Genomic DNA, 19,247 nt, shown 5'->3' on the forward strand with positions numbered 1-19,247 from the left:
TTGTCAAAAGCCTTTTCTGCATCAATTGAAAGGATCATATGGTCTTTGTTTTTCATTCTATTTTTGTGGTGTATTATATTTATAGATTTGTATATGTTGAACCAACCTTATGTCTCTGGGATAAAACCCACTTGATCATGGTGTATAACCTTTTTAATGTGTTGTATTCTGTTTGCTAATATCTTGAATATTTTTACATTGATATTCATTAATGATACTGGTCTATGTTTTCTTTTTTTGTTGGGTCCTTTCCTGATTTGGGGATCAGGGTGATATTTGTTTCATAGAATGTGTTGGGAAGGAGTCCTTCTTTCTCCATATTTTAGAAATGTATGCATTATAGGAACTAGTTCCTCTTTGAAGTTTTGATAGAATTCTGGTGTGAAACCATCTGGTCCAGGGCTTTTCTTTTTTGGGAGATTTTGTATAATTGATGCTATTTCAGTACTTCATATTGGTCTATTCAAGATTTCTAAATCTTTCTGGCTGAGAAGGTATTGTGATTCCAGATATTGGTCCATAGCCTCTACATTTTCATATTTCTGGAAATAGAGTTTTTTGTAGTAATTGTTGAGAATCTTTTGTATTTCTGTGGCATCTGTTGTTATTTTCCCTTTATCATTTCTGATTATAGTTATTAGAGATCTTGTTTTTCTGCTTCTGGTTAGTCTAGCCAAGGGTTTATCAATTTTATTAATCTTTTCAAAGAGCCAACTTTTTGTTTTGCTGATCTTCTGAATAATTCTTTTGTTTTCAATTTCATTTAAGTCTGCTCTAATTTTGATTATTTATTTTCTTCTGCTGGGTTTGGGATTAGATTGTTATTCCTTTTACATTTGCTTGAGATGGCCCATTACGTTGCTGACTTGCCCTCTTTCTGTTTTCTTGATGAAGGCATCTAATGCTATAAAGTTTCCTCTGAGGACTGCCTTTGCAGTATCCCACAGGTTTTGATAGTTTGTGGTTTCATTATCATTTTGTTCCAGAAATCTAATGATCTCCTTAATCTTGTATGTGACCTAGGTATCATTCAGCATAAGGTTATTTAGTTTCCATGATTTTATTTGAGTATGAAGATTTCTATTGCTGTTGAGTTCAACTTTTATTCCATGACAGTCACAGTTTAAAAACGTAAACTTCTTTTATCCAATTATGCTTTTGCTGTCAACCATTTTAATTATCTCTATATTTTAAATCTTATAATTATTTTATTTTATTCTTGTTTGTTTTTTAAAAATCATGTTTTATTGCTACCTTCAGGCAAGGCCTGCATGGGGTGGTGTGATGCTGGGCTAGGGGATGTGTGGGCTCTGAGGAGGGGTTGATGATGGGAGGGCTGAAAGGAAACATGGTGGGTTTGGAGGCCAGGCCCATGGGGTTTTCACATCCATTTCTGGGGATGAGAACCTTTGAGAAAGGACCATGAGTTCAACTTTTATTTCGTGATGGTCTGCGAAGATACAGGGGATAATTTCTATTCTTTTGAATTTGTTGAGGTTAGCCTTGTGACCCAAGCCACAGCCATGCCTCTGATAAGATTGAGGGATTCTTGGAAATCTAGCTGCCTGTCAGAGTTAAGGTCCAATTTCTTCATCATATAGTCAAGCATACCAGGGTCCTTTTGGTTCTTTATGAAGGCAGCCAACTCTGTGTTCATGAAGTTCAGGAACTCAGTCTTGGAGACATTACATCTATAGCCATCCTTTCCAGCATACTTCTGGAACATAGTGATCAGGGACTCGATGCATCACTTTGTCTCCAAGGGGCTGGGAACTTTTGCCATGATGAAGTTGAGTGAGGTGTGGAGGCTGATAACATAATTATTTTGACATATGAAATATTTATTTATATTTATGTTCTTTTTACCTTTTCTGTTGCTTTTCATTTCTTTCATTCTTTCTTTCTTTTTCTTTTCTTTTCTTTTTTTTTTTTTTGCAGTTTTTGGCTGGGGCTGGGCTTGAACCCACCACCTCCTGCATATGGGGCTGGTGCCCTACTCCTTTGAGCCACAGGCACCACTCTGCTTTTCATTTCTTGCTGAACTCCCCTGCTTCCATTTGGAGTCATTTTTATTTACCTGTGGAACTCTTAGGATTTTCTTTAAGTGAAAGCTTGCTAAAATTCTCTCCATTTTTGTTTGTCTTAAAATCACTTTAAAGACATGGAAACAACCTAAATTCCTATCAATTCAGGAATGGGTTAACAAACTATAATATATGCATACCATGGAATACTAGTCAACCATAAAAAAGATGGTGACTTCACATCTTTTGTATTAACCTGGATGGAGTTGAAACTCACTCTTCTCAGTTAAGTATCATGAGAATGGAAAAGCAAATATCCAATGTACTCAATATTAATATGAAGCTAGTAGACAATCTAATTCATGCCCTTATAGAGAAAAACATTTCAATTCAAGTTGGGGAGAGGGATATCAAGGCAATGGGGAGAGGGAGGGAGTGTTTGGGGTGCTACCATGAATGTACACATTGTGGTGTATGGTACATCTTTTGGGTGCAGGACATAACTACAAGAGGGACTCTACCTAAGAAATTCAAATATCTTGACTTGGCTATTTGTATCCTCACATTAACCTGAAATAAAAATAAAATAAAATCACTTTATTTAACTTTCTCTTTTGAAGGTTATTTTGCTGAGTTTCAAATTGTAAGCTGGCAGTTTAAACATGTCATTCCATTAATTCCATAGCTTCACTTATAAATATCATTGATGAGTCTTTGAAGATAATGTTCCTTTTTTCTCCTCCTTTTTTTAAAATTTTCTCTTTATTTGTCATTTTAAACAGTTTGACTATAAGTTTTTCCATCTAGTTTGGGATTTTAGAGTAGTTTTAGCCTCAGGCTTGAAGTTTTATGTTGATCATTTTTGCAAACATTCAGCCAATCTCTTTTTAAATATTGTTTTTATCCAATTTTTCTCTCTATTCTGATTCTTTGAATAAATGTATGTTTGACCTTTTCACTTTATACTGTATTTTTCTTGTATAACTTCAGAAATTTTCCATTTTTTAATTATCACTTTAATATATGTTTTCTACTGAATTATTATCAATTTCATTAATATTATTTGAGTTTAATCTGTCTTTAGAATCATATGGTGAATTCTTGTATTTATTCATTAAGTTATATTTGCTTATTTATATTGTATGAATTTAATCCCTTGAAACAGAATCCTGTCCTTTTATAAAATTGTCCACATCATTGTCTATTTTCTTGAATATACTTATCTTCCAGAAATCTCACTAGACAAAAAGACTTTAGTAGAAAATAAATCTGCTGCAATATGACTGCTGCCCTGGCCTATTGAATCTTATCTCTGTGAGTAGGAATAGTAAACATGAGACATAAAGGCAAAAAAATCATGAAAATTATATGCAGCAAAAGAGAAGGTTACTTGCATATATAACATAAAAATGGTTACAGAATTTAAGGGCTGAACAGGATCTGATCATCTGAGTTAAACTCAGCGTGGTGCCTGGCATCTTTCACCTAAGGAACACTCAATAAACCTAAATAATGAATTTATTTTTTAATGAATAAACCAAGCTTAGCAGGCGACCTGCTCAGGATACACAACACAAACACAGGTAAGGAGGAGCTCATTTTGGAAGAATGTCTCTGAAAATTTTCATCTCTATAAGTATCTTCCATTGACATATTCCACTTTTCTTCACTTATTGGACTTTTTATTTTGAAAAATTTCAAATGTATACATTTTTACATAATTTACACCTACAAAATAGATAGAATAGTGAATCCTCATATGTACATGTAACCCAAGTTAAAAATTGTTCAACATTTGAATTATTTCAGCTAATTATTGTTTCATTTATTCTTTTATCAACTCTCCAACACATTATTTTTTACAAAAATTTCAAGGTAGAATTTATAAATATTGAAAAGACAGGCTAGGTGTGTTGGCTCATGCCTGTAATCCTAGGATTTTGGGAGGCAAAGGCAGGAGGATTGCTTGAGGCCAGGAGTTTGAGATCAGCCTGAGGAAAAGTGAGACTCCATCTCTACAGAAAATTAACAAAACTATCCAGGTATGGTGATGCTCACCTGTGGTCCCAGCTATTTGGAGGCTTAGGCAGGAGGACTGCTTGAGCCAAGGAGTTTGAAGTTGCAGTGAGCTATGATGCTAACCCTGCTCTCTATCCTGTGCAATATGCAAGCAGGACCCTATCTTAATAATAAAAACAATAATAAAAGACAAATCTTAACTGCACAATTCTGACAATTGGGTCTGCTTATATAACTGTACAATTAAGGATTAAATGGTATTGCCTGATAATTCATATGTTGAAGCCTTAATCCCCAATGTGACTGTGTTTGGAGACAGGATATATAAGGAAGTAATAAAGATTTAGGGAGGTCATAAGGATGAGAAGGGGCCTAATTTGACAGGGATGGAGTCCTTATCAGAAGAGGAAGAGATTCCAGAGATCTCCCTCCCTCTCTGCACATGAACAAAGTAGATGTCTTGTGGCACCCAGCAGATGGCAGCTACCTACATGTTGAAAAAAGAGGCCACAGATTGAAACCTGCCTTGCCAACACCTTGATCTTGGAATCCCCAGCCTCCCAAACCATGAAAAATAAGTTTCTAGTGTTTAAGTTACTCAGCCTATGGTATTTTGTTATGGTAGCTTGAGCTGACTAATACATGCTCGTTAGCATGGTAGGAAACATAGTCATCTACCCAAGAAATTCCCTCAAGTGTCTTTCTATTTTTTTTTTTATTATTAAATCATAGCTGTGTACATTAATGCGATCATGGGGTACCATACACTGGTTTTATAGACCGTTTGACACATTTTTATCACACTGGTTAACATAGTCTTCCTGGCATTTTCTTAGTTATTGTGTTAAGACATTTATATTCTACATTTACTAAGTTTCACATGTACCCTTGTAAGATGCACCGCAGGTGAATCCCACCAATCACCCTCCCTTCGCCCATCCTCCCCATTCCCAGCCCTCCCTCTCCCCCTTCCCCATATTCTTAGGTTATAACTGGCTTGTAGCTTTCATGTAAAAGCCATAAATTAGTTTCATAGTAGGGCTGAGTACACTGGATACATTTTCTTCCATTCTTGAGATACTTTACTAAGAAGAATATGTTCCAGCTCCATTGATGTAAACACGAAAGAGGTAAACTCTCCATCTTCCTTTAAGGCTGCATAATATTCCATGGTGTACAAAACCACAATTTATTAATCCATTCGTGGATTGATGGGCACTTGGGCTTTTTCCATGACTTAGCAATTATGAATTGGGCTGCAATAAACAATCTGGTACAAATACCTTTGTTATGATGTGATTTTGGGTCTTCTGGGTATATACCTAGTAGAGGAATTATGGGATTGAATGGCAGATCTATTTTTAGATCTCTAAGTGTTCTCCAAACATCTTTCTAAAAGGAATGTATTAATTTGCATTCCCACCAGCAGTGTAGAAGTGTTCCCTTTTCTCCACATCCACGCCAACATCTCTGGTCTTGGGATTTTGTGATATGGGCTAATCTTACTGGAGTTAAATGATATCTCAAAGTGCTTTGATTTGCATTTGTCTGATGCTTAAAGATGATGAGCATTTTTCATATGTCTGTAGGCCGTGCACCTGTCTTCTTCAGAGAAGTTTCTCTTCAAGTCCCTTGACCAGCCTGCTATGGGATCACTTGTTCTTTACTTGCTTATATGTTTGAGTTCTCTGTGGATTCTCTTTATTAAACCTTTGTCGGAGACATAACCTGCAAATATCTTCTCCCTTTTTGAGGGCTGTTTGCTTGATTTACTTACTGTGTTCTTGGCTGTGCAGAAACTTTTTAGTTTGATCAGGTCCCAGTAGTGTATTTTTGAAGCTGCTTCAATTGCCCGGGGCGGGGGGGGGTCCTCGTCATAAAATACTCACCCAGAACGATTTCTTCAAGGGTTTTCCCTGCACTCTCTTCTAGTATTTTTGTATTTTCATGTCTTAAGTTTAAATCTTTAATCCAGTGAGAGTCTAGGAAAGGTGTGGGTCCAGTTTCAGTCTTCTACAGGTTGCCAGCCAGTTTACCCAGCACCATTTGTTAAATAGGGAATCTTTTCCCCACTGAAAGTTTTTAATTGGCTTGTCAAAGATCAGATAAAGGTAAGTAGCTGGATTCATCTCTTGGTTCTCTATTCTGTTACAGACATCTACTTCTCTGTTTTTGTGCCAGTACCATGCTGTTTTGATCACTATCAATTTATAGTATAGTCTGAGGTCTAGTAGCATGATTCCTCTTGCTTTTTTTAAATTTCTGAGTAATGTCTTGGCTATTCGAGGTTTTTTTCTGATTCAATATAAAACGAAGTATTATTTTTTCAAGATCTTTAAAGTATGACATTGCGGGAATGCAGTGGAGCTTTAATAGGGATTGCATTAAAATTGTATATTGCTTTGGGTAGTATGGACATTTTAACAATGTTGATTCTTCCCAGCCATGAGCATGGTATGTGTTTCCATTTGTTAACATTTTCAGCTATTTCTTTTCTTAGAGTTTCATAGTTCTCCTTATAGAGATCTTTCATGTCCTTTGTTAGATACACTCCCAAATATTTCATCTTCTTTGGCACTACTGTGAATGGAATAGAGTACTTAACCGTTTTTTCAGCTTGGTTATTGTTGGTATATATAAAGGCTACTGATTTATGAATGTTGATTTTGTAACCTGAGATGCTGCTGTATTCCTTGATCACTTCTAAGAGTTTTGTAGTAGAATCCCTGGTGTTTTCCAGATATACAATCATATCATCTGTGAACAGTGAAAGTTTGATCTCTTCTGACCCTATGTGGGTACCCTTGATCGCCTTTTCTTCCCTAATTGCGATGGCTAAAACTTGAATTACAATGTTAAAGAGCAGTGGAGACAATGGGCAGCCTTGTCTGGGTCCTGATCTGAGTGGAAATGATTTCAATTTAACTCCATTCAATATGTTATTGGCTATGGGTTTGCTGTAGATGGCCTGTATCAGTTTAAGAAATGTCCCTTCTATACCAATTTTCTTACGTGTTCTGATCATGAAGCGATGCTGGATATTATCAAAAGCTTTTTCTGCATCAATTGAGAGACTGATATGGTCTTTGTTTTTTAATTTGTTTATGTGCTGAATTATACTTATAGATTTATGTATATTGAAGCAGCCTTGAGACCCTGGGATAAAACTGAGTTGGTCATGATGTATAATTTTTTTGATATGTTGCTGGATTCTGTTTGTTAGGATCTTGTTGAATATTTTTGCATCTATAATCATTAGAGATATTGGTCTTGTTGGGTCTTTTCCTGGTTTGGGGATCAGGGTGATGTTTGCTTCATAGAACGTATTGGGTAGTCTTCCTTCTTTTCCTACCTTTTGGAACAGGTTGAGTAATATAGGTACTAATTCCTCTTTAAAGGTTTGGTAGAATTCTGATGTGAAGCCATCTGGTCCCGGGCTTTTCTTTATAGGGAGATTTTGTATGGTTGATGCTATTTCAGAACTTGATATTGGCCTGTTCAACATTTCCACTTGATTCTGGCTAAGTCTTGGAAGATGACGTGTTTCCAAGTATTGGTCAATTTCCTTCAGATTTTCATATTTCTTAGAATAAAGTTTCTTGTAATATTTATTAATGATTTTTTGAATTTCTGAGGAGTCTGTTGTTATTTCTTCTTTGTCGTTTCTGATTGATGAGATTAGAAATTTTACTCTTTTTTTCCTGGTTAGGTTAGACAAAGGTTTATCTATTTTGTTGACCTTTTCAAATAACCAACTTTTTGATTTATTGATCTGTTGTATAATTCTTTTGTTTTCAATTTCATTTAATTCTGCTCTAATTTTGGTTATTTCTTTTCTTCTACTGTGTTTGGGATTGGAATGTTCTTCCTTTTCCAGTTGCTTGAGATGTCCCATTAAGTTGTTAACTTCCTCTCTTTCTGTTCTCTTGAGGAATGCTTGCAGTACTATAAATTTCCCTCTTAGGACTGTCTTTGCGGTATCCCAGAAATTTCTGATAATTTGTGTCTTCATTGTCATTTTGTTCCAAAAATATGGCAATTTCCTTCTTAATCTCATCTCATTCAGCATAAGGTTATTTAACTTCCATGTGTTTGTATGAGCATGCAGATTCCTGTTGTTACTGAGTTCAACTTTTATTCCATGGTGGTCCGAGAAGATGCAAGGAATAATTTCTACTCCTTTAAATTTGCTGAGGTTAGACTTGTGACCTAAGATGTTATTGATTAGTAGATGTCTGCTAAATCCAAATGTTGGATGGTTAGGTTTAAATCTAAAATTTCTTTGCTCAGCTTCTTATTGGAGGATCGATCCAACACTGCCAAAGGAGTGTTGAAATCTCCCACTGTTATGGAGCTGGAGGAAATCAAGTTGCTCATGTCTGTTAGAGTTTCTCTCATAAATTGAGGTGCATTCTGGTTGGGTGCATAAATATTAATAATTGAAATCTCATCATATTGAGTACTACCCTTAACAGATATGAAGTGACCATTCTTATCCTTCCTTACTTTTGTTGGTTTAAAGCCTGTTGTGTTCTGCAAATAGAATTGCAACACCTGCTTTTTTCTGATTACCATTTGCCTGAAATATGGACGACCATCCTTTCACCCTGAGTCTATATTTATCTTTTAAGGTAAAATGTGACTCTTGTATGCAGCAAATATCTGGCCTGAGTTTTTGTATCCAGTCAGCTAACCTGTGCCTCTTTAGAGGACAGTTTAAGCTGTTCACATTAATGGAGAATATTGATAGTTCTGGTAAAATTTTGGGTATCGAGTTTTTCAAAAGTCCAGTGGACATTTTAAATCCTTTTGCCACTGTGGAAGTAGGAGTTTGATCAAAAGTTTCTGAGTGAGTTTACTTTAATGGTAGAGGATTGGGCTGGTCATTATGGAAGATAGGTCTGAGAATATCCTGAAGAGCTGGTTTGGTTATGGCAAATTTCTTCAACTTATGAATGTCATTAAAGTATTTAATTTCTCCATCATAAATGAAACTCAGTTTATCTGGATACAGAATCCTAGGTTGAAAGTTATTTTGTTTTAGGAGATTAAAAGACGATGACCACCCTCTTCTAGCTTGAAAAGTTTTGGCAGAGAGATCCGCAGTCATTCTAATATTCTTCCCTTTTTGGGTAATGGATTTCTTGCATCTTGCTGCTTTTAGAATTTTCTCCTTCATATTAACTTTAGTGAAGTTAATTATGATATGCCTGGGGGATGTCTTATTCGGATTGAGTCATGCTGGGCTTCTGAAACTGTCTGCTATCTGAATTTCAGAATCTCTTGGCATGTCTGGAAAATTCTCTTTGATAATTTCATGGAGAAGGGCCTCTGTGCCTTGCAAGGCCACTTCATAACTTTCAGGCATTCCAGTGAGGTGGATATTAGCCTTCTTCGAATTATCCTAGAGCTCTCTGAGAGAATGATCCATTTTTACTCTCCATTTCTCTTCCTCTTTGAGAGTTTGGGAGCATTCAAAGGCTTTGTCTTCAGTGTCAGAAATCCTTTTTTCTGCTTGCTCCACTCTGTTACTGAGGGATTCTACTGTATTTCTCAGATTGTTGAGGGCTGCAAATTTTTGCTTCAGTGCATCAAAATCTTTGGTGGTTTTATCTTTAAATTCATTAAATTCTTGAGACAACTTTTGAATTTCTAATTCCGACTTTTGAATTGCTCCTCAAATTTCTAATTCCAAATTTTCCTCCATTCTATTAATCTTGTTTACTATCCAAATTCTGAATTCAATTTCTGACATCTTGGCCAGCTGTTTATGAATGGGATCTTCAGTTACATCTGCCATATCTTTCCTTGGGGTGGATTGATTTATTCTGGTTATTCATGTTACCAGAGCTTTTCCACTGATTCTGCCCCATGATTATTTTACACCTTTTGATTTTTCCCCTGGAGCTTTTTTGAGGACTCGTGCAGTGCTATGGCCTGAGAAACTGGGGACCTGTTTGGTGTGGTGGGGCTAAGTGGTTCTGTCTTGTTTTCAGCTTGTCTCTGTTCAACCCTAGTAAAACAGTTACTCTGGGTTGAATCTCATCTATGGGGAAATACCAGCAATAATTCATTCCGCCCCCCACAGGCAACAATTGGAAAGGAAAATCAAATCTTCCTATAACCACAAACTCAGGGCACCACTTGAATAGTAGTCGGGCGATTGGCTCAGTTCAAAAGGTCCAAATCCATTGTCTCAGTCAGCACCTGTCTCAGGTGGTAGAGTTTAAAAGGTCTCTGGCAACTGGATCGCAGGGGTCTGGTGACAAAACAACTCAGATATGACTTGCTCTGATGCTCCGTGAAGTCAAGAGGACCCACCCAGCAAATAGATTAGTCTGGAAAGGTTGACGCCTCCTTCCTCACCTTGTACCTCTGTCACACCCAGTCACTGATAGCCCCGCAGGGCTGTGACCCAGTTGCCTCTAGTGAAAGATACTCCAGGAGTTTGCACCTGCCTGAATCACAAGGAAATCTATATCTGCTCAGCCAGGCCACTGCTCTCTGCCTCTATCCAGCAGGGGGAGGTGAGGCCTGACAATCTCAGGCGCTTGTTGGAGGCTGGGGAGTGTTCACTCAGTTCCTGCCCTGCCCCTGATTGATGTTACTGACAGAACAGCACAGAACAACTTTGTGGGAATTTGTTTCTGTCCCTGCTAAATTCCCTTGCAGAAGAGAAGCTGTTTTGAGTTCCCAGAGCCTGTGCCTCAGGCCCTGTCTTTGCTACTAGAGGTTTGTATTCGGTTAGCTGTCAGTTCTAGCCTCTTGCCTTCCTTTGTCTATAGGCTGACAATCCCTTGAGGGCCGGGTGCGTCTTAGGCCCAGTAGAGCAGTCCTCTGGGTCAGCCCTACCCTGGAAATTTCCCGGCTCTGCGCATGTGTTTTCTAGTCCCCGTGCTGCACCCAGGCGAGTACTGCCTCAGGCAAACCCTTTATTCACAGGGCCTGCGTTTCCGTCCCAGATCTGTTCCATGGTGGTTGTCATCTGAGAAGATGCCTGGCCTCCTCTGGTTGCCCAGGGAGATGGGGTGTGGCTTCGGAATATCTGGGAGTGAGCCCTATTGTTGCCAAAAATGGCTGCTGCTCTGCACCTCGGGGCACCGCCACTTCGGCGTGGTTCCCTCTCAGCCGACCGTCCTCTCCACACTCTTGTGCCGCAGAATCAGCACTGACCAGCTGCAGTCCAGGCCCTGTCCACACCCCTTGAGAAATCACCCAAGAATCTGGACTTCTGGGGGACAGGCCTCCAGACCTCAGAGTGAGAGTGGAGGGGAGTGCTGGGAGCTCAGAATTGCAGGTAGAGAATATATATAGTTTTATACAGTTTTATGCCTGGTAGGAGTGCGCCGTGGCACCCTAGTAGGGGAGGTAGGTCCAGTTTTTAGAGGGTTTCTCCTGTGGAGTATAGTGGGAGGAACTTTGAACTCTGCTTGTTTGTTTGTGGGGCACTCTGAGCCGTTCTAATGGGGGAGGGGACTCCCGTCTGCTTGGTGATGGATTTTGTTCCTTTTGTTTGTATCCTTGGGGGTTGCAGCTCGCTTCAGTGGGGTTGATGTGCGTTCTTCAACCTTCTCTCTTGGTGAAGCTCTAATCCACCAGGTTACTTGCTAAATTTCTGTCCTTGAACTCTCCTTCTGGATGGGAGCCTCTGTGGAAAGCTGGCTTCAGTCAGCCATCTTGTCTCCACCCCCTCAAGTGTCTTTCTAGATACCCCTAATGCTCTTGTTGCTACCCTTGAATAATCACTGTTTTATTTATTTTAATTTGTGATTTGTTTGTTTATTTATTTTTTTTGCTTTTTTTATTATTAAATCATAGCTGTGTACATTAATGCAAAGTGGGATTACACTTGTGATTTGTTTAAAAATGTTTTATTTGTATATTTTCATCAGGTACTAGTGCAATTTTGCTACATTGATATCTGGCATTGTGGTGAAGTTGAGGCCTTCCATGCATCCATCACTGGAACAATGCACATTGTACCCACCAAGTAACCTCCCATCATCCACCACTGTTTCACTCCCCTACCCCTCCGAATCTCCATTGTCCACTATTTCACACTCAGCTTCCATGCATACACATTGTTTATCTCCCATTTGTGAGGACATGGGTTGTTTGTCTTTCTGTGTCTGAGTTGTTTTGCTTAAAATAATTCCCTGCAATATCACGCATGATACAGCAAAAGACATTATTTCCTTCTTATTTTATGGCTAAAAGTATTCCAACATGTATATATACCACAGGTGTCCACTGATGGACACTTAGGTTGATTCCATTTTTTTGCTATTGTGAATAGTGCTATGACAAATGTGTGTATGAAGGCTGGTATCTCTTTTTATTTTTAAATTTGTATTGATTTCTTTTCCTTTGTATAGCTACTCAGTAGTGTAATTGCTGGATCATATGGTACTTCCACATTTAGTTCTTTGATAAATCTCTATGGTGCTTTCTGTAGAACAACTACTGTTTTAATTTTTTAAAGCTTATATTAGTGTTTACTGTTTTAGAAATTTGAATAAATGAAATAACGTAAGATTATGTCTGTGAAACTTAGCTATGTCATCATAACTTCTTTTCATTTTTTCATTAGTACTCCATTATGTTAATATTATCATAATTTTTTTTTAATTTTAATTTTTATATTTTACATATACATGTGTTAATTGGGTTTCCATTTTTTTTGCCTTCACAAAATAAAAAAGACTTAAAATTTAATAACAATAACAATGTTTAAGATAAGGATTAGAAACAAAAACCTTGTAAAGAATGAATGAATGTAAATACATTTAGAAAAGGAATTACAATTGGTACATCGAAATATTAAGCAATAATAATAATAACAATGCAAAGAAAGTATTTCACTTAGCTTTTTTCTAGTTCCATTGTTTCACTTTTACATTGAGTTCCCTCATCTATTTATTTATTTATTTTTTTATTAAATCATAACTGTATACATTGATATGATCATGGGGCATCGTACACTCGCTTCATAAACCATTTGACACATTTTTATCACAGTGGTTAACATAGCCTTTCCGGCGTTATCTCAGTTACTGTGCCAAAACATTTACATTCTACATTTACCAAGTTTCGCAAATACCCCTGTAATATGCACCACAGGTGTGATCCCACCGATCCCCCTCCCTCTACCGTTTATTGCAGCCCAATTCATAATAGCTAAGTCATGGAAAAAGCCCAAGTGCCCATCGATCCACGAATGGATTAATAAATTGTGGTATATGTATACCATGGAATACTATGCAGCCTTAAAGAAAGATGGAGACTTTACCTCTTTCATGTTTACATGGATGGAGCTGGAACATATTCTTCTTAGTAAAGTATCCCAAGAATGGAAGAAAAAGTACCCAATGTACACAGCCCTACTATGAAACTAATTTGAGACTCTCACATGAAAGCTATAACCCAGCTACAACTTAACAATAGGGGGAAGTGGGAAATATTATCATAATTTATCTATTCTTACATTGATAGGCTTTTGAATTGATTCCAGTTTTCAGCTATTGTGATTAGAGCTGCTATGAACATTCTTATATGTGTACAAGCCTTTTGTGGACATAAGTTTTGATTTCTCTTTGATAGATGCCTTGGAGTAAAATTGCTTGTGCAGAGCAGTGTGTGTTTTAGCCTTTCTGGTGGATATATAGTGGTATCTCATGGAGATGTTAGCTTTTATTTCCCTAGTGACTGATAAGGTGGAATACTTTTTAAATATGCTTATTGGTAATTTGTATATTTCCCTCTGTGCAAGTGCCTACTGTACCTTTGCCTATTTTCAATAGATCATTATTACTAAAGTAATTCATTATGTGGTCTAGATGTCAGATATATGATTTGTGATATTTTCTGTATGTCTGTGGCATTTCTATTCTTTTTCTTTCTTTCTTTTTTTTTTGGAGACAGAGTTTCAAGCTGTCACCCTGGGTAGAGTGCTGTGGCATCACAGCTCACACAGCAATCTCAGACTGTTGGGCTTAAGTGATTCTCCAGCTTCAGCCTCCCAAGTAGCTGGGACTACAGGTGTCCGCCACAATTCCCAGATATTTTTTTTGTTGTTGCAGTTGTCATTGTTGTTTTAGCAGGCCCAGGTGGGGTTAGAACTTGCCAGCCCCAGTGTATATGGCCAGCACCCTACCCACTGAGCTATGGGTGCCACTCCCTATTCTTTTTCTTAATGCTGTCTTTTAATGAACACAAGTTTTAGACTTTGATATATTTGTATAAAAAAATCAACACATTGTACCCCACATATGCACAAATGTATTCATGATCTGTATGTATATGTCTTAATAAAAAAATTCTCATTTATTGAAATTTTCTTCTATGGTTACTACTTTCTGCATTTTGCCTAAGAAATCTTTACCTACCTTATGTTTTGAAAATGTTCTCCTATATTTTCTTCCAAAACCTTATGGTTTTAGTTTTTATGTCTAGGTCTATGATCTATTTTAGTACATATACTTAATGTATATGTACTAAATATGCAGTATATGTCTATGTACTAATATATATACATAATGTATATGTATATATTAAGTATACTTAATATACTTGAAATCATATTGCATAGGTAGCTCTATAACTTGTTCCTACCTCCAATGCTATTTTATCAACCTTTTTATTTGTCATTGAAAACACTTTGCAGATAATATTTGGAGCTGTCTGACTTTCTATGCCAGGGTTCTTATACCTTTTTTTTTTTTTTTATCTCATGGCACACTTGAACCTATTTATAGTTAAACTATCATGGAACATTTAAATCATGTTGATCAAAGAAAAGAGAAGTGCTTTGAACTTCTTTTGAAAATAATTTAATTAAAAATCTTTAAAATTTTTTGTGGCACACCTAAAATCCTCTCATGCAAACCAGTGAGGGGGTCATGGAACACCAGTTGAATATCACTGTTCTATGCTATGCATATGTCATAATGTATTCAAAGTTTCTTTTATTTTTGAACATTCAGATTATTCTCCATGTCTCTGCTACTATAAATAGTACTTGCAATAGAAATCATTTTTTATATATATATTTGCATTTTGGATTATTTCTTTTGGGTGCATTCCTAGAAGGGGAATTACTGGGCCAAATAGTATAGAACATCTTTAAGACTCTTATCACATGTTATATCTCTAAATTCTTTCCAAAAGAGAATGTGATCATTTAAATTCCCTCCTGCAGCATAGGAGAATCATTACCATGTTCTCCTACTGAGTACTATCCTTTTTAAAAAATTTTTTCCTTTGACATGTTAAAGAAGGTATTTTTTGAAGTACCTACCAATTTGTATTTCTTTGATTATTGCTTGGATTTTTAAAAGAGAGTAAACTTGTTTTCCTTATTTTCAAATATCCATTTTATATGCCATTCTCACTTATCCATTACTTATCTAAAGGGGTCCTACCTTTATTTCCTATGAGTTTGTTATGGAAATTTATATATTAAGTTTGGTTTTCTCTTAGATTTTTATGATTTTTGATGTTAGTGGTTCTAGTCAAAATTTTTTGTCAGTACTCTAAAGGCAGTTAGAAATATACTAGTAGTAAGGTTTCGGAGATGGGAAAGGTATCAGTGATGAGCTAAGCATACCACCTTTCACTGGGGTGGTAAAGATTTTCATCTTTGACCTGCTCAGAGATTACTATGTATTCATGAGGAAGTCCTATGTTTATCATGTTTATCGTCTGCCAGTTTTCTCCATATATAGAATATAGATAAATATTTATGAGACTCCTAGATGATGGTATAATTAAATACAAAGTATTATGCCTATAAGCCATTTTAGCATAAATATTGTGGTAAGTACAGAACTATTTCCTTTCTTTTTATATATCTAGGAGATAAAAATGTAATAAAAATGCATGAATCATTTCACTTTCCTGGTAAAAGTAAATTTATCATATTCAAGGGAAACAATTCCCTAAAAGATATTATTGTTGAAAACAGATTCAATTGCCATTTTATGTAATACCCTAGGAAAACTAAGGAAGAAAGACAGGTCTTAATTAATGAAGTAGATTCATTCTAAAGACATCCTTTCCTTTTCAGAAATACCTAGACTTTCTAAAACCTTACCATGGGCAGCTACTTGTCTTGGAAGTTAATGTAAGAATTCACAAATGTTCTTTATGAATTTAAACCATTTTACTTACATCAAATTGCTTCCTTTGAATTATAAATTTATAGATTTATTGTAAATCTGGAAGATTTGAAGACTATTTTGTCTAGTTTTATGATTGTGAGAACTGAGTCCCAAAGAGTTTCAGTATTTTCTCAAAAACTAGTTATTTCCAAGAAGCAAATGCTAGAGACCAGATGAGAACCTGGAATCTCTTGCTTTCTACTCTGGAGTTCTTCCATAGCTCTCACTCTGAGTAAAGGAAGTAAGCAAATTCAAAGCACAGATACCTGAAAAGGAAAACTAGGCCACTTCAAAATTTGTAGTTTTTAGAATAAAATCCATTAGTCTAAGAGCCAATATGCTTTCTTTCTCTAAAGTAATGATTTGATTATGTGTCTAATATACAGATAACTGGAGAGAAGCCTCCAAACCCTAACATGTAGAAAATTGTGTGCTCAGAAAGAGGTACAAATTATGACTTTCAGGGAGTTTGTTGTTTGATTATCTAGTGACTCTTGCTTTATAAGGCTTTCTACCTCAGAAGGCAAAATTTGGGAGGTATTTCCCATTTGCTACTTAAGAAAAAAAAATGTACATCTCAAAACGTCTTTTTAAGTTTACTCCAAAGGAAAAAAAAATCTGCTGCAAAGACTCTTCACCTTAAAATGAAAAATGAATTGTCATTTCATTTTAGAACAAGGTAAACAAAGCCATAAAAAGCATAGCTCAGATCTGTCAGAGAGGCATATGGCTTTCAAACCAGAAGGGGAGCTTGCTGCTGCATTTTAAGTCGGTGTTTTGTTATGCCAAACCAAGTAAGTAGTTGAAATGATGAATTAAAAGAAAGGGCATTCTAGCGTGTATAGTGATAAACAAGCTATCAACGCTCTTGTTAACTACTGCAGAGCATGAGGGATGAAACAGATCTACTGACCTTTGTGGAATAAACTACTGAACTACTGTGTGTAGGCTGCGTGAAAAGCTTGTTATTGCCTAGATTTATTTTAAGATAGATGGACTATTATCCGGACAATATATAGTAACTATCAATAAGAAAGGACCTAATTACATGCTATTAATTTAGTGGCTTCCCCTAAAAACATGTTTTATACACAGAGAAGTATCTATATAGACATATTGGAAGATAAGAGAGTCTAAAGCCTTTTGAGATTCTTTCTGAAAATTAACCAGAAAATAACATATGAATGCAGGATTTTTGAAGTATAGTCAATATGTTTAAAAGTCCCTTTCAAATTCATTTTTTCTGCCACCTGCATACTCTCCAGCTCTTATTTATTTGGGGCAGGAAAGAGATTGGTAGATTATTTGTAATTATCCTATAGTTTTAAAAGAGAAAAACATAAAGAAAACTGATGACTTTATTTTCTATTGTAGGTTACAAAAAATAATAAAGTGATTTTATTCATAAGCAAACAAAAAAAATCTTTGAAAGGGTATTTAAAGTTGCCCATTTTGGGGGGGGGTCATACCCTCCTGTAGAATGTTAAAGTGTTCTAATTAGATTCTCAAAGAATAAACTATAATGCCAGTATTGGCAGTTACCTTTTCTATTTTATTAAGTTAAGTGTCTATTTGTTTTTTTTAAAACTTGGACTAATGACTATTTGTGTAGATGGTATAAATGAGTTGATACAGACTTTCTACTATGAGCCCATTAAATAGCCGGGCGTTGTGGCAGACGCCTGTAGTCCCAGCTACTCGGGAGGCTGAGGCAAAAGAATTGCCTAAACCCAGGAGTTGGAGGTTGCTGTGAGCTGTAACGAGTTGGAGGTTGCTGTGAGCTGTAATGCAACAGCACTCTACTGAGGGTGATAAAGTGAGACTCTGTCTCTTAAAAAAAAAAAAAAAATGGGGCGGCGCCTGTGGCTCAGTCAGTGGGGCGCCGGCCCCATATACCGAGGGTGGCGGGTTCAAACCCGGCCCCGGCCAAACTGCAACCAAAAAAATAGCCGGGCGTTGTGGCCGGCGCCTGTAGTCCCAGCTACTCGGGAGGCTGAGGCAAGAAAATCGCCTAAGCCCAGGAGTTGGAGGTTGCTGTGAGCTGTGTGAGGCCACGGCACTCTACCGAGGGCCATAAAGTGAGACTCTGTCTCTACAAAAAAAAAAAAAAAAATGAATAAGGCAGCTTTTTTGGACGTAGGGTGTCTATGAGTTCCTTAGCAGGTTGAAAGGGTAAATGACAGAGCATACAGTATCTAGAATTCAATGGCTGGCACACTGTCCAGAGTTCCTTCTGTGACCTAATATTAAGAATGAGGCGGGCGGCACCTGTGGCTCAAGGAGTAGGGCACCAGTCCCATATGCCGGAGGTGGTGGGTTCAAACCCAGCCCCGGCCAAAAACCAAAGGAAAAAAAAAAAAAGAATGAGGCAAAGGCAAAACTTAATGTTTTCATTTTGTCGCTTTTTAAAAATAAATGGCAATAAAGATGTTGTTAAATAACTGAATGTATGGCTTGGCGCCCATAGTACAGTGGTTATGGCACCAGCCACATACACTGAGGGTGGTGGGTTCAACCCCAGCCCAAGCCAGCTAAACAACAATGGCAACTGCAACAAATCAATAGTCAGGGATTGTGGCAGACACCTGTAGTCCCAGCTATTTGGGAGGCTGAGGCAAGAGAATCGCTTAAGCCAAAAAGCTTGAGGTTACTGTGAGCTGTGACACCATAGCACTCTACCAAGGGTGACATAGTGAGACTCTGTCTCAAAAATAAATAAATAAATAACTGAATTTACCAAGTTCTTTTTGATAGAATCAAGTTACGGACCCACCCAGGAAGGATCCCTTTCCTGGAAAGCATGTCCCTCCCAGGAAATAGTGAATGGACCAATCCAGACTTCCCTTACCTTGCCCCACCTACCTGCCCAGGTAAAGCTATGGACAGACCAATCCTGGCTGTCCTAACCCTTTAAATCCCTGTCCACCATGGCCCACATGTGGATTTCTCCCTAGTCAGGAATCTCACCCACCTACACTCCAGGTGGAATAAAAGCCACTTTAATTGTACAAATTGGATCTCTGTCTTCCTTTTGTCTTGAGTCTTG

This window comes from Nycticebus coucang, chromosome 8 (assembly GCF_027406575.1).
Source record: "Nycticebus coucang isolate mNycCou1 chromosome 8, mNycCou1.pri, whole genome shotgun sequence".
NCBI lineage: Eukaryota > Metazoa > Chordata > Mammalia > Primates > Lorisidae > Nycticebus > Nycticebus coucang.